Below are 6,000 nucleotides of genomic sequence, written 5' to 3' on the forward strand. Positions count from 1 at the left end.
TTTCAGGTATAAGAAGTACTGTTTTGGACCCTAGTGACACAGAGCTAGGGGAGAGGGCCATTCTCTCACCCAGTCTGCCATGACCCCCATGCAGCCTTGCCACCAATAAGGAAGGGCTCTGCCAGGGAAGGTCTATTCTTATAAAGGGCATTGGCAGCCAATACACAGTCAAGATAACTTGACTAGGAGCCCAGAGCATTAGTAGAATTGTTCCAGAGCACCTGGGAAACCCCTATGAGGGTTTCCTGTCACAAATGAGGGAGTTTAGTGGGGGAAGGTGATTGTTAAACTTAGATGATTATTAAACCTTATTTAGGCTACAGTATTAAGGTGAATTTATTTGTATTCACAAAACCAGCATGGCCTGGGGACACTCAAATATTACTTTTTAAATGAAATGAATAAGAGAACTAGAGACAAAGAAAATAGGTAATCCCTTTGATAAAACTACAGTATGAGCCACACCATGGTGAACTTCAAGAGTATTAAATACCTGGGGTGTCTGGATGGCTCAGTCAGTTAAGCATTCGACTTTGATTTCAGCTCAGGTCATGATCTCAGCATCGTGAGTTCAAGCCCTACGTTCAGTACACATATGTACTGATATCAATAAAATGTACCTCTCACTGTGGATTGCTGTTAAAAAAATAAAGAATATTAATACAATACTATTAATACAATACAATACTATGTATTGGCCACATACTAAGGCCAAGGTATGACATTAACATCCCAAGGTACTCTTGTTGAGAATATTTAGTAGCATTATTTCTGTTTGTTTTTAACTATTACTTTTTTAACCATAGTATTTCTTTTTTTAATTGAATTTAATTTTTTTTCAATGTTCCAAGATTCATTGTTTATGCGCCACACCCAGTGCTCCATGCAATCTGTGCCCTCCTTAATACCCACCGCCCAATCACCCAATCCCCGCCCCTCCAAAACCCTCAGGTTGTTTCTCAGAGTCCACAGTCTCTCATGGTTTGTCTCCCTCTCTGATTTCCCCCAACTCACTTCTCTCCCTTTCCCAGTGTCCTCCGTGTTACTCCTTATGCACCACAAGTAAATGAAAACATGATAATTGACTCTCTGCTTGACTTATTTCACTTGGCATAATCTCCTCCAGTCCTGTTCATGTTGATGCAAAAGTTGGAGGCATAATACTCCTTTGTATATATGGACCATATTTTCTTTATCCACTTGTCTGTTGAAGGGCATCTTGGCTCTTTCCACAGTTTGGCTACTGTGGCCATTGCTGCTATGAACATTGGGGTACAGATGGCCCTTCTTTTCACTATAACTGTATCTTTGGGGTAAATACACAGTAGTGAAATTGCAGGGTCATAGGGTAGCTCTATTTTTAATTTCTTGAGGAATCTCCACAGTGTTCTTCAAAGTGGCTGCACCAACTTGCATTCCCACCATCAGTGTAAGAAAGTTCATAATATTTCTGAGGCAAGTACTATTATTATGTGAAGTACTATTCTTATCCTCATTTTATAGGTGAAGAAACTGAGAATTACAACAATTAATTTCTCAAAGGTAACACAGCTAGAAAGTGGCCAAGCTGGGTTTCAAACCCAAACCAACACATTACATTACTTTCCACATACCTTTACTGCCTCCTGCTAGGCAGAAAGCAGGTTGTACATTGCAATTTTTGTTACAATAGAAAATCTATTTTGTATCTGTTCTTTAAAATCTATTTTCAACTCTCCCTTAAAAGGAAATGAGTCAATTCCAAAGAGGATTTAAATGAGAGTCCTCCCAACGGAAACATTGAGTATTCTTTTCCAGGTTTCTGTGCTCAGAAAAAAAAAAAAAAAAAAAAAACCTGAAACAAGAAGTGATCATTGTAGGGTAGAGTTGGCCCGTGATTTCTAAATTCTTGCTACAGATTCTAATTCCAGGAACTCTTGGGTAAGACGTTGGAATCTATATTCTTATTAATCATCATAAGTGATCCTAATGTACAACTATTTGACCAGTTTGACCACACCATACAGCACAGCAGCATGGGGCTCACAAACCTCCAGTCTCCTAGACTTAATCCTCTAACCCCATCACTTGTTGAAAAGGAAATGGAAGGCTAGTATTCACCTTTATTATACAGAAATGTATTTGTTAAATTTTTACTGCCTTTTTCAGTATTCTTTTGATCATTCTGAAAAGTCTTCAGAAATCTTCAAGTTAAAGATTATACTCATTCACAATTACTATTGTATGTGGACACTTGGGACTCAGGGCTCTTTCCAATTATTACATGGTATTTTACTTTAGAGGGAAAAAAGAGACTAATTAGAACAGCATTTAATTTATGTACTAATTTCTGGAGAATTATCCTGTTGATAACAGTAAGTCATTCCATCCAACATTATAGACTTCTTCAATTTTTTCTATTTTATCTTGCATTTCCCAAGAATATTCTTATAACCTTTTCATGTATGTTCTGCACTTCTCTTACCAAATTATTTTTTGACATTTGTCTTCCAAATGAAATATTCTTCCCACTTACTTTTCTATGAGATTTTGCTTAACTAGAGATGGGTTATTTCTGTAATTTATTTTTTGTTAATCCAACACAGCAAATTCTCTCACTGTTTTTTCATGAAAATCTCTTGTGCTCCTAAGAAAACAGGTGTACCATAGCATCTGGAAATTCATCTCTTTTTCTGTTATTTATACCTGTTATGCTATTTACATTTGCTAGAATCATCAATACAAGTGATTATAGTGTTGCCTTATTCCTGATTTTAAGTGAAATATTTAATTTTTACCATTTAAGAGTTGTTGTTGGGCTTTTATTTATTATATAAATAATTTCCTTCTGTTCCCGTTTTGCTCCAAATTTCTCTTGGCGTTGGTTGCTTGACCTTTATCTAATGGCATTTCACCACCTATTGATAATGGTTGTGTTTTTCCCCTTTAATTTTTAATGTAATCAATATGTAGATAGACTTCCTGGAATTGAACTGCCTTTTCACTCCTATGAGGCTGTTTTGCCACAAGTGGATTAGTCTCTTGTTTCATTCCTCTATTATATTCTTTAATATATTATTTAAACATGTGGCTTTTATAGTCAGAGATGAAATTGGCCCATACTTTGTCATTGTTGTTGTTGTATTCCTTTTTAGTTTAGGTATTGAGATATTCTGGGTTCATAAAATGAACTGGAGAATTTCAATCTTTTTCTAAGTCCAACAATAGTTTAAATAATATTGGAATTATCTATTCCTTAATGGTCGGATTAAAAATTCAGCTGTGAATCCATCTGCCTGCTGCCTTTTTCAATAGGAAACCATTAATCACCTTTTCCATCTCTTCTGTAATAATTGGTCTACTTAAATTTTCAGTGTTTCTGGGCCATTTGTGATAATGTATATTTTCCTAAGAAAATATTCTTTTCTTCTAGGTTTTTATTTTTTTAATGTACTCTTCCAGAGTCACCTTTAGTATTTACTTAAAATTCTTTTCATCTCTTTCCTACTTTCACATTGTTAATCTTGCCTAGCTGTCAGGTTCGAGTTCTGAGAAGAGGAGAGCTCAAGAAAAACTAAAGCCTGTTTTATTGGAAACCCAGTAAGACATCGATGGCACAAAACATTAATATCTGGGACCGCCCTGACAGAGAGGGGTGGGAATCTTTTTGTTTAATTTGGGGGTTATTGCTACTTGTTTGTTTTCCTAATTTCATCTGGGCCCATTTTGAGGACACTAACTTATCACAGGGATCAGCAATACCAGCAAATTAGAGAGGAACACCACCAAAGACAGCAAGAGAGTCTGATGTCTTACAAGCTCAAGCAGAGGGGAAGGAAAATGGCAAATGCTTCATGGTAACTGGATGTCCTAAGTTCTGAGGCAACTATATCCAGACCCATTTCCCTCCCTGACATAACTGAGGAACACACTGAGTAGAATTAAAGGTACTTCAGGAGAAGATGAAGAAAGAAAGAACCTAGAAAAGATGGAAAAAGAAAGCAAACAAGAATACTAATTGTTATAGTTACGGTGCCTCTACTTTACCCATAGCTCCTAAAGTTTAAGGAAACAATTTTGTAATCAAAGTTTGATGGAGAAGAAAACTGAGTCACAGGACCATTTCCAGAGTCAAAGGAGAAGTAGAAGACTGGTCTAAGGAGTGCAGTCTAGCTTCTCTAGCTTGTAACCCATAATGTTACCCCTCTTTTACTTAGGAAGGAATGATTCAAAATAAATCACCAACAAGGCATATAAGAAATAAAAACTCTCAAATATTTGCCCTACTGACATTGACTCTATGATTTTATGATTGGATTTGAAGGACTACAAAGTTACCTTACCTTACCAAGCAAAGAGAGTGATCCTCAGTCTTGTGGAAGGTTTCCATACAAGACTGATATGTCTTGAAGAAGAAAAGTGGTCCTTCCTCCGCAGGGCAACACCACTTCTTCATTCCATCAAGGATGTGGCTTAAGGCTGTTTGATGCTCCAATGACAGACACCTTTTTTCTTATAATTGTAATTTGTATGTCTGGTTATTTTAAGGGTGAGACTATAACATTTCTGGTTGATAATTATAATAAGACAATTTGTTAATAACAGAGTTTTAGATCATCAAGTTCATCTCCAAAAAAAATTGTAAATAATTTAACCTAAATCATCTGGAAAAGATATGAGCCTGGTAGATTATTATGGTAAGAGAACTAATAATAATGGATTTTTTATAATGAGACTTATTTTTATTCACTTTTCAATAAGTAAAATACACTATACTAAGTACTTCATTTACTGCATACAATCCTCCCTTAAAGCCCGTGAAGAAACCGTATCACTCCCATCTTATAGGTTTAAAAACTGAAATTTTAAGTGTATTAAGTTCCTCAGTGTTACACAGCTAGAAATTGCCAAAGTGGGACTTAAGTGCAAGTTTTTCTAAATCTAGCTCTCTCTGATTCCTAAGCTCCCATCCTTATTGTTCTGTTCTATTGCTTTACTAAGAGAAGCTGATATATCCCATCCATTTGTGGGCCAAGTATTCCAGACATTTGACATTTTATCACCAGGCCAATTCCTTATTGCCAGGCAGATAATACAAAATTAAACTTGCAAAACTTTTGGCTCACTCTCACATTCCAAGAAGAGTAATTTCCTTAGAAGTACAAGGAATGAAAATCTGACTCACAAGAAATAATTCTATCAAATATATTTCTGTACTGCCTCTGACCTTGCCTTTTGGCTTAAATCACTGCCAAGACTAATAGATCCCATAATGCTTTCAGGATATAGAGAATAATTAATGAAATTCATCTAATGATGCAAATTTAAAAAGTATTTTTGATACTAGAGGTAACATTTATCTTCCCAAGTCTATTATTCTCTTTTTCTTAAAGTAACCTATAATAATCCACATGATCATTTTGCATTTTCAGTGAGTAAAAATAGGTTCCCTAATATTATTGCCTATTCTTCCCTTATAACTCGCTGCCAAAACAAAGTGGATTTGCATTTCACATGCTCATTATCTAAATATTCATAAATAAGACCAAGAACATGGAAGCAAGCAAAAACAGAATACATAACAAAAATGAATAATTTAATTCATCAAACATTGATTTTGTGGTCATTTGTCCATAATTTTAATAAGAACATTTTCTTGCATATAACAAATACCTAGGATAGTTGGAACTCATTCCTTCCATAAAGATAACTTGACAAGATAATTAAGAAGTCCTTGTTCTACCTCCTTTCAGTAGATTACCCTAGTTCTTATCTAATTTGTGCTTAGTTCTTTACCTTACTTGTGGCTTTTATTGATTCTCCAGTATCAATATGTCAGTATATCAAGATTTTCTGCTTAAATTATCCAGAATTAATTTCTATAACTTAAAAATGAAAAACAGCTTCCACTTAGGATGTATGAAATTGTAAAGATTATCACACTGAAACTAAAAACTGAAAAGAAGAAGAGTAGTTAATCAATAAGAACATAACTTTCCTTGAGGTTCAGAATGTTGAGAT

This window comes from Mustela putorius, unplaced genomic scaffold (assembly GCF_011764305.1).
Source record: "Mustela putorius furo isolate JIRA1106 unplaced genomic scaffold, ASM1176430v1.1 tig00003853_pilon_pilon_pilon, whole genome shotgun sequence".
Classification (NCBI taxonomy): domain Eukaryota; kingdom Metazoa; phylum Chordata; class Mammalia; order Carnivora; family Mustelidae; genus Mustela; species Mustela putorius.